The sequence below is a fragment of the Lactuca virosa genome, chromosome 2, assembly GCF_052849685.1.
Source record: "Lactuca virosa cultivar CGN04683 chromosome 2, Lactuca_virosa_CGN04683_v6, whole genome shotgun sequence".
Taxonomy (NCBI): domain Eukaryota; kingdom Viridiplantae; phylum Streptophyta; class Magnoliopsida; order Asterales; family Asteraceae; genus Lactuca; species Lactuca virosa.
Window position 1 is genome coordinate 222,919,910 of NC_136427.1, and position 11,601 is coordinate 222,931,510.

General features: G+C 37.7%; 1 long non-coding RNA gene across 1 annotated transcript; it reads right to left on the reverse strand.

Moving 5' to 3' along the window:
- Window positions 1-952: 952 nt before the first annotated feature.
- Window positions 953-2,212, reverse strand: LOC145160279 (uncharacterized). Its single transcript, XR_013738090.1, has 2 exons — window positions 1,471-2,212; window positions 953-1,385 (listed from the first exon to the last, which is right to left on the reverse strand). It is a non-coding gene; the product is annotated as an uncharacterized LOC145160279 (long non-coding RNA).
- Between the last annotated feature and the right edge of the window lie 9,389 nt (window positions 2,213-11,601).

Consider the following 11,601-nt stretch of genomic DNA (forward strand, 5'->3'; position numbering starts at 1 on the left):
TCTCATAGAATGCGTGAAGGAGACATGATGATCAAGGGCGTGAACGTTGGATGATGGCGCGTGAGATGAAGATGAATAATGCTCAATGGTCTTCACAAAAGCAAGCATTATTCATCGTTATATTCTGGCAGAATAGTCCATAATAAAATGATCAAGTACATTCGTTCAAGAATTCTATATTTAAGAATTTTATGCGCTTTAAAATCTTTATTTATTTTTTATGACATTCTGTTAGAATATATGTAATTGTATTAAAATGTACAAGACTATTACTCTATAAAAATATGTATGAATATATATTTATATTCAATGTCTATGAATATATATATAAGAATCATGTTATTTTTAAACTGATGGTTCAAAACTATTGTTTGTCTTCAAAATATTCATTCATTCAAAACATTTATTTTGTCAGAATAGATAATCTGACATTCTCATAGAATATCATTCTAACAGAATTATCTTAGAATTATAATCTAATTAGTTAAAAAAATCAAAATTCAAAATCAAGAAAATCAAATATCTCTGAAAATTCAAAACTTTTTATTAATTAAAATTGTGTTTCCTAATTAGTAAATTTTTGGTAAATTAAGAAAGTGAAAGTTACCTATTTATTAAATGAAAAGCTTTTTCTTTTTCTTTTTTAATTTCTTTAACCACAATAATCACTTTCTTAATTTACTAAAAATGATTGGCCCTCATTTATACATACAATAACATAATAATTACTTTGAATAGAATATCGTAAGCCTATATATATATATATATATATATATATATATATATATATATATATATATATATATATGGGAATTGTTTAGAAAATCCTAAATAAATACATATACCACTAAATATATCACTTAAATCTACCAAATACAAATACATAAATAAATAAAATGTGACAGCCATATTAATTCTAAGATTTAGATTTGTTTTGTACAATGAAACAAAATTACACACAAAGGCAACAAAATTTATTTTTAAAATCAATCCACACAAAGAAAAATTACACACAAAGGAAACAAAATTCATTTTTAAAATCAATTCACACAAAGAAAATATGAGCTGTCATATGAAACACAAGTCATCAGATCACGTCTTCAGCCTTCTTCTTCTTTGTTCTGCACATCAAAAAGGAACAAGTAAACTGATTTGAAGATTATTTGCACAATTTCTTCAACCCAAAACTACACTCAAACAAAACCTGTACAATGCTAAAAAGAACACTCAAACTCAACCACAAACTGATAATGATAAAATCAAACAACACAATCGTCCATTCCATTCATCAATTACTGTCAAACAAAAACCCCTCTTTGATCGACCCTTCTGCCTACACCTTTGTTTTTCAGCAAAAAACACTTTGTTCTTGATCTCATCTACACCTGCAAACAAGAACAACAACAATACGTTCTTTTTTTTTATGCTTCATTTTCTTCCTGTCAAATTTCAAGCAACCAAAATACCCACCTAAATCTATTGATTTAAACCCATAGATTTCTGTCGAAAATCAAGACAAACACACACCAAAACCCATTGATTTCTGTCACCACCCGAGACGACCCATTGCCGCCCTACAACTCCCATCTGCACTCACCGAAGACCACCGCAGCTTCGTCCTTCTTCTTCTATCGAGCACCACTGCCAAAACCCCCACCGAAGCTGCTGTTTCCGCTTGCCTTGCTCCATCGGGCCAAATGTCCTCCTCCCCTTCGCATATGATACCGGAATCGAAGGAGAAGCAGCCGGGAGCTGCTTGAGCAGCCCTTGCTGCACCTACCGAGACCGACGAAACCCTTCTGGCCTCCCTTTCCCCCTTTCACACCTCATCATCGGAGAAGGAGAGCAGCCTCGCTGCTTCGTCCTCTTTTCTTCGGACCATTCGAACGTCGGAGGCGCTCACCTCCTCACAGCTTCACCCATCGAAAATCGACGGCAGTTTGCTGCTTCATTCTTCTTCTTCCTTCGCTCTAGCCGACCCGGAGACTCCTCCCTCCCCCCGATCTGCAATCGCCGATACCACCCTCGGTCCTCTTTCTGGCCTGCGACGAGCAAGGAACCAAGGGTCGAAACCCCCCAAATCGAAGTTGGTGTTCGATTACTCCTCCACCTGCAATGACGCTTCCGAAACTTTGCTGCCTTGGATTCACACGCCTTCATCCATTGCCCGATCAAACAAAAGAAACGGGACTTAAAACCCTAAATTAGATTAAGTTTGGGCTACTAATCACAAATGGTCCCTCCATAGGATTTCCTTTTATAAAAGCCCTAAAATCATTTTATATTTGTAAAATAAGCAAAATACACCCTCACTTAAACCATTTCTGCAAAAATGAGTCCATTCCCCAAACTTTGGTGTATTTTATTCAAAACAGCCCCTCCCATGGAGATTTCTTAACAATACCAACCCAAGACTCAAACATTAAACCCATTTATACCATTTCAGTCCCTCCCTTGAAATATTTTAACCAAAGCAGTCCTATTTTGGTTAATTAAAGTTACCCAACAACCCCCAATAGTTTAAATTCGTTACGAAACAGTCCCGAAAATATTTCAAAGTTCAAGAAATGTGACTTTGCGGTTTTTCACGTCAAGCTTCTCAAAGAAACCGAATTCGAACGATTGGAACTCACGCTTCAAGGGTGAGTGTGCTTACGACCCTTTTTTAATATTTTAATTATTTCTGGGGGGAATACATGTGCCAATATATTTTGTTTATACAATCCAATTACCTTTTTATGCGAAAATACAATAAACTTACTTTATAAAAATATTATTATTTAACAATTTATCATATTGTTACGAATAAACTAGTATAAAATTTTCGTATACGTATTATGGTTATTTTATCGTGAAATAACCATTTCGTACAACAAATACTACACGATACAAAATTATATGATTTTATGTGACATTGCATATTATAACATGTACGTTATGAAACTTTGTACTATTTCAAGGATTCAAGCTATTGTTAAACATGTTTATTTATATTTTTAAGTACACCATGTTTATACATGTACATATGTTCATTAATTTGAAACATTCATTTTTATAAAAGTGAGCACATTACACTTTTACATATATATCAAACATACTCGGCTTTTATAAACCTTATACAACGATATTCGTTATGCCTAGTGACTTAATCACAATTAAGTTAGGGCTGAGAGCTATTCACAAACTTTTTAGTTAAGGGCTTCTTAGTGAGACGTGATTAATTAGCTGAGTTTAAATACTTAGTATACCCACACTACTGTAATCGTTAATCTTCGGAGCAAGATATATATGTATAGATCTATACAGGGTTGACATGCCCACCCGCGGTTGCTAGCTACAACCCTTGACCGATCAATCGAAGCGGGTGATAGGTGTCTACAATTTTTACTACAACGTCCAATGAAGCGTTGTAGGGGGTACACTCATTCACATAGCTCGGTTATAGGACTCACTAAAAATATTAACTAGAATCTCTTTCTCTCACTACAACCATGGGCTTGGTTGCTTTCAAAACTATTTTTAAGTATGGAATTACTTATGTAACATAACAGTTTGGTTCTTGAGGATATTCAAAGGTTTATTACGAACATAGTTTAAAGTATGGATTTACTTATACAAAAGATACATTTTGGTTTTCAAGGATTTATTACAGACACAGTTAAAGTATGGATTTACTTATACAGAAATACATTATGGGATAACGTTCAGATTTTCCTAGTTTGCCTAAAACCAAAGAAGAACAAAGAACCAATGGCTGCACTACCGTCGTAGCAGAGAAACCCATAGTTCTCCATCAATCATGTAGTAGACTCCAAACTTCTCTTTCTATCATTTGAAATTGGTAGGATTTCAATTCTCTCTCCATAATTTGGAAATCTGTAGGATTTATAGAATCGATTATTCTCTATAATTCGTAAATATGTAGGATTTCTGGAATCAATCACTCTCTATAATTTGGAACCTTACCATAAAAGGATTGGAGATGACTGTTTAAACCTCCCGATTTAACGACCTCGAAAACCTTTGCCCAAGAATGGTGAACCCAGAATACAAAGAGACCGAAAGGTACATCTGGGGATTAACTCCACCAGTTCAAGGTCTGGTTACTGCATCCAGACCCACTATCTTTGATAATTCCAAGCAGTTGGCCTATCAATTGACTGAGTAGTGTATCCGTTAGGGTACCATAACCCCACAAACCGAAAAGAACCAGATTGGGAGTGCAAAAAGGAAGTTCCATGGCAAGTTAAAAGGGAACTTCAAGCACCACAAACCCAATCCAAAACCTATGGCTATGTACACTGTAATCATAAACGATCCCACTCAATCAAAGCCCTACTCTACGACTTTACCCCACTGTACCAAGTGGAATTTTCACCTTGTCGGAAATTACATGGTCTGCAACATCTATAACTTAAGAGGTCACACCTCTAAGTTTTGCAGAAAGGCCCTGAATAACCACGTCTTTCACGTCAACCTAATATATATGACAATTGGAAGTTTCGATGTGATCATCGAAATGGATTGGTTATCACTTCATCAAACATAGATTTTACGTCACGAAAAAGTCGTCTGGATACCTTTACCCAACAACGAAGCCCTCGTGATTTATACAGACAAATCAGGAAAGAATCTAAGAACCATCTCTTGCATGAAGGCAATAAGGTGTATGCAGAAGAGATGCTTCACTTTCTTGGCCCACATGGTGGATATGCAAGACAAGGGTAAGGAAATCAAAGACATACCGCAAGTGTGCGATTTCCCATATGTATTTCCAGAAGATCTACCCGGGGTACCTCTGGTTATAAAGGTCGAATTCCGAATCGACCTAATCTCGGGTACAGCACCAGTGAAAGATCTCCTTATCATCTGGGTCCATCAGAAATGCAAGACATATCCAATCAACTTCAATAACTTCTTGACAAAGGCCTTATCTGGCCAAGCTTCTCTCCATGAGGAGCTCCGATATTGTTGGCAAATAGAAGGATGGATCATTGAGGATATGCATCGACTATCAAGAGTTGAGTAAACTCGCCATCAAGAATCGATATCCACTCCTGAGGATCGATGACCTTTTCGACCAACTACGAGGATCCCGTTACTACTCAAAGATCGATCTAAGATCCAACTATCATCAACTCATAATGCAAGAAGCATACATTCCAAAGACGACATTCATGACTCGATACAAACACTAATAGTTTCTGGTTATGTCATTCGGACTAAGAAACAACACCAACCGAAGTACGCCAATTCTTAGGGATTGCAGACTATTAGCGGAGATTCATCGAGAACTTCTCCAAAATAGCCAATCCTCTCATTTCTCTAACACGGAAGGACAAGAAGTTCAATTGGGGAGACAGACAAGAGTCTACCTTCCATAAATTGAAAGTATTGTTGTGCATTGCACCAATTTTATCTCTTCTAGAGGGAACAAAAGACCTTGTAGTATTATACGACGCCTCTCACCAAGGGTTGGGATGTGTGCTGATATAAAAGAATAAAGTCATTGTATACGCATCCAGACAACTTAAGCCAAATAAGACCAGCTACACTACCCACGACTTAGAGTTGGGAGCTATAGTGTTTGCCTTAAAGATTTGGAGACACTACCTCTACGGAACAAAGTGTGTCGTGTTCACCGTTTACAAAAACCTCCAACACATCTTCGACTAAAAGGAGATCAAAATGAGACCCTGAAGATGGGCTGAATTGCTAAATGATTACGAATGCGATATTCGTTATCATCCTGGTAAAGCAGATGTCGTAGTTGATGCTTTAAACAAGAAAGAACGAGAAAAGCCTCTTCATATAACGACTCTAACCCCAACCATCTACTCGAACCTCACCACCAGATTCGTGATGCTCATCTGGAAGCACTCAAAGCCGGTAATATCGTAGAAGAAAACTTGCGAGGTATGGACAAATGGTTCGATCTCAAGGAAGACGGAACACGATATTTCATGAACCGAATTTGGACCCCAAAGTTTGGTGAAGTAAGGATTCTAGTCTTAATTAATACTCATAAATCGAGATATTCGGTACATCTCGGATCAGAAAAGATGTATCTTGATCTTAAAAAGTTGTATTCGTGGCCCAACAATGATGGAAAAGATTGCCACCTATAACAGTAAGTGCTTGACTTGCTCCAAAGTCAAAGTAGGGTACCAAAAGCCATAAGGAATACTACAATAACCGCCAACCCCGGAACGGAAGTTGGAACAAATAACCACAAACTTCATAACAAAGTTGTCAAGAACTTTAAGCGGTTATGACACTATTCAGGTAGTGGTTGACCGTTTAACCAAGTCTGCCCACTTCCTAGCCACCAAAGAAACTGACAAGATGGAGAAACTCACTAGGACCTATCTCAAAGAAGTAGTCAGACTACACGGTGTGCCAATATCTATTATCTCGGACCAATATAGCATATACACTTCCAGATTTTGGCAATCATTACAAGGGTTCCTAGGAACCAAACCCGACATGAGTACTGCATATAATCCATAGACAAATGACCAGGACAAAATAAAGATACAAACTTTCAAAGATATACCCCGTGCTTGGGTGATAGACTTCAGTAAACCAGGGGATACTCACTCGCCACTAGTATAAAGGCCGCTCCATTCGAGTCCTTGTACAGACAAAGATGTCGTTCTTCGATATGTTGTGCAGAAGTTGGAGATACTCCACTAGCTATAAGGCACGTTGGTGATACACTACTCACTGGCCCTGAGGGCAATCGGGAAACAACGAAGAAGAACGTTAAGATAAAGGAACAATTAAATGTCGCACGTAGTCATCAGAAAAGCTATGCTGACACAAGACACAAACCCTTAGAATTCAAAGTAAGAGACCGTGTCCTAATAAAAGTCGCAGTATAGAAAGGTGTCATTAGATAAGGAAAATGAGGTAAACTAAACCACCGTTACATCAGACCTTTTCAAATCCTAGCAAGGGTTGGTCTGGTGGCTTACAAACTCGAATTACCTCAAGAACTCAAGAAAGTTCACGACACCTCCCACGTTTATAATTTCAAAAGTATCTCTCTAATGAGAACCCTGTCTTTCCTCTCGATGAGATCCAAGTCAACACTAAACCTCATTTCGTAAAGGAACCAATGGAGATCATGGATCCAGAAATCAAAAGCCTCAAACAAAGTCGAATAACTATAGTAAATAACCGACGAAACTCTAGTAGAGAACCGGAGTTTACTTGGAAATGTGAGGATCAAATGAAACAAAAGTATCCATATTTTTTTAGCGATGCTCCCTCCACTACTGTAATGAAATACTAGTAGAACAAAATGATAATGGAACAAAATATTCTAGAACATAATAATTTCGGGACAAAATTCCCTTAACGGGAAGGTAATGTGACATCCCGGAATTTAGGTCAAAGACTGTGAACGGTCAAGTTCACAGTAAATCTCTTGGTAAATTTGACTCATTGAGTTTTAGTGCATCTAATGTAAAATAAATGAGTTATTTCAACTATTATAAGATATCAGATGGTATCTTACTTCCAAATATGTAATTTGTCAAACAAGCCAAACAGCTCAAACGGCAACCTTAGGAATGCGTCTGAAAAAATGAAATTGCATATTAAGCCGTTGTGAGAAACACAAACACTCTAGTCTCGTAGTACACGTTTCCCTGATTCCGAAAATATAAAGAACATCCAAAAAGAAGTTCGTATGCAAAAAAGTACGACCGTTTTAAGAATCCAAAACCTGTATAATACTGATTTTCTTAAAACCACTAAAACCGTTTCTATCAATTGAGGGACTTGCACACCTAAAATGGACATTCCGAAAGCATTTTTAGACTCAGGATATAGCCTAATATTTAATTTCATATTTGAAATTATTTTTGGTAAAAATTATTATAAAAGTTATAAAATCAGACGTTTTCAGCTTAATTAAACGCGAAACCTTAAACGTCATTTCATGGAGAACAGTATAACAGAATTCAATTGTGTCTGTATTTTTGGAATCACCACGACCTAAACATTAAGCAGACACTTTTAGAAAATTTATATAAATCAATAAGAGGGCACGAGAATCAAAGTAAACATCACGATAAATAAATATATATAAAATATATTGTAGTTATTATTGTGAAAAATATTTATAAGTTGTATAATGACAAGACCACTATAAATGTGTATATATTTTTGGTGTCGTATGCGACTTCAAAAGATCCAAATTAGTCGAGTAATCACAATACATATATGTTATATAATTAAAATTATATAACAATAGTAAATATATATAAATTTATATACATATGTATACACGAGTATGAGACATATGTCATAATCAGTTATATGTGGTGGATTAAATTTTCATAAATATATATTAGATATATGTTAAACTTTAATTTAAGAGACCAATGCTTAACAAATTAACAATTTTAGATTTCTAACGTATGAGTTTATGTATATATATATATATATATATATATATATATATATATATATATATATATATATATATAAGGGAATTGTTTAGAAAATCCTAAATAAATACATATACCACTAAATACATCACTTTAATCTTCCAAATACAAATAAATAAATAAAATGTGACAACCATATTAATTCTAAGATTTAGATTTGCTTTGTACAATGATACAGAATTACACACAAAGGAAACAAAATTTATTTTTAAAATCAATCAACACAAAGAAAATATGAGCCGTCATGTGAAACACAAGTCATCAGATCACGTCTCCAGCCTTCTTCTTCCTTACTTTGCACATAAAAAAGGAACAAGTAAACTGATTTGAAGATTACTTGTACAATTTCTTCAACCCAAAACTACACTCAAACAAAACCTGTACAATGCTAAAAAGAACACTCAAACTCAACCACAAACTGATAATGATAAAATCAAACAACACAATCGTCCATTCCATTCGTCAATTACTGTCAAACAAAAACCCCTCTTTGATCGACCCTTCTGCCTACACCTTTGTTTTTCAGCCAAAAACACTTTGTTCTTGATCTCATCTACACCTGCAAACAAGAAGAACAACAATAATTCCTTTTTTTTTATGCTTCATTTTCTTCCTGTCAAATTTTAAGCAACAAAAATACCCACCTAAATCTATTGATTTAAACCCATAGATTTCTGTCGTAAATCAAGACAAACACACACCAATACCCATTGATTTCTGTCTAAAACAATAAAAAAAAGGGAGAAACAAACCTCGAAAAAGCAGTCGGAAACGCCGATTGCCACCACCCGAGACGACGCACTGCCGCCCTACAACTCCTATCTGCACCCACCGAAGACCACCGCAGCTTCGTGCTTCTTCTTCTATCGAGCACCACTGCCAAAACCCCCCACCGAAGCTGCTGTTTCCGCTTGCCTTGCTCCATCGGGCCAAATGTCCTCCTCCCCTTCGCATATGCTACCGGAATCGAAGGAGAAGCAGCCGGGAACTGCTTGAGCAGCCCTTGCTGCACCTACCGAGACCGACGAAACCCTTCTGGCCTCCCTTTCCCCCCTTCATACCTCATCATCGGAGAAGGAGCGCAGCCTCGCTGCTTCGTCCCTTCTCTTTTCTTCGGACCATTCGAACATCGGAGGCGCTCACCTCCTCACAGCTTCACCCATCGAGAATCGACGACAGTTTGTTGCTTCATTCTTCTTCTTCCTTCGCTCTAGCCAACCCGGAGACTCCTCCCTCCCCGCGATCTGCAATCGCCGATACCACCCTCGGTCCCCTTTTTGGCCTGCGACGAGCAAGGAACCAAGTGTCATGGACCAAGTTTCTGGAAAATTCTACAATCGTCTAGAGAACTCCGGAATGATCAAGTATACTCAAGAAATCTCCGGAGAGATCAGGAATGCTCTACGAGACCCTGGAAGATGCTAGAATATTGTAGATGTCCGTGGAACAAAGGAGAACGATCCAAAATAATCAAGAGGATGCTAGATGAAGCTAGAACGACCCAGAAGACTTTAGAATGATCTTGAACATGCTAGATCATACAAGAGCAATTTGGATAATGTCGGGACAACCTAGAACCTTCTAGAGCATCGTAGACAAGTATACCATTTTCTAGAGTCTTGTAAAGGCCATTTAAATAATAAGAAGAGTCTAGATTAGTCAAGAATGATCGGGACCTAGAAACTTCCATTTGAGGAGGTGTAAGGTGCCTATAAATAGGAAGGATGTCTCATTTGTGGGAATCATTGGGAAGTTGCCTTGTAAAGTAGTCGAGTCTTATATAGAAGCTTCATTTCTTACTTCGTAGCATTCCTTATCGCATCTCTTGCTATCCCAGTCGTTATTAAATCGTAAGGAAGCGTTCCAAGCCTGACTTAGTCGAAGAAGCACTAAGTGGCACACGGTATTGACTAGTCTAAAAGAGTCATCCCGTGACACGTGGTATTAGAGCCAGAGTTCGTACGAGCAAGAGATCGTAGCAATGGAAGGAGGAAGTGATGTAGCTAACATTCCCCCTGTCGTCGAAGAGAAAGGAAGGAAGTCCAAGAAAAGGGACCAATCCGTTGACCCTTTGGTAAGCTTAGAAAACAAGCTTACAAAGGTGGAGATTAGCGTCGGTGAGATCCTTGAGTGGAAGGATACCGTCGATCAGTTCGTTGCAGAGATAACTGACACAAGCGGTGGATTGAAGGAGACCATCGGTGGCATCAAGGGAGAAGTCCTTGGACTTATCAACACCTTGCGGAATGAGTTCCGTGAGAAGGTAGCTACGCTAGAAGCCGAAGTAAACTTGTGCAAGGCAGCAATCGCTGGAGGAGCCGTTGCGAGTAAGTTGCCACACACGGACACACCCAAACCATTGAAGTATGGAGGAAAACGCGACCCTAAAGAACTTGAAGAATTCTTTTGGTCGATGGAATGTTACTTCAATGCTAGTCAAGTAAAGGAAGATAAGAAGAAGGTCGAAACGATAATCCTTTACCTATTTGAAAGTGCAGCTCTATGGTGGAGAAGGAAGCACAGAGACATTGAAAAGGGCTTATACACCATAGACACCTGGGAAGAGTTCAAGAGGCAACTTAAGAGACAATTTTGCCCACATAATGCTGAAGACATAGCGATGAAGAAACTTCGTGGGTTAAAGCATAGTGGATCCATCCGAGACTACATAGTTGAGTTCACAAGCTTGATGCTAGAGTTACCCAACATGCAAGAGAAAGACAAACTATTTTATTTCATGTATGGACTACAATCTTGGGCTTATAATGAGCTCAAGAAGAGAAATGTTAGAGACATTGACGAAGCTATCGCCGTGGCAGAAGATCTAATGGAATTTTGGAAAGAAAGCACGATTAAGAAGAATGGTGGGGGAGAACAAACTATGTTAGAACCGGAGCCAAAACAAGACACACCCCAACCTTTGAATACGAAAGGAAAAGCAATCGAAGGAAGATACCGAAGAGAAGAACGGAAGGAGATCAAGTGCTACTTGTGTGATGGTCCTCACTTGATCCTAGACTGTCCGAAGAAAAAGACCTTCTATGCGATGGTGTTGCAAGAAGAAGAAGACAAAGCACAAATAAGCTCAATGCATTTTCTGAACCCAATATCGAAAGATGAGATAAAATCGTCTAAGAGGGAA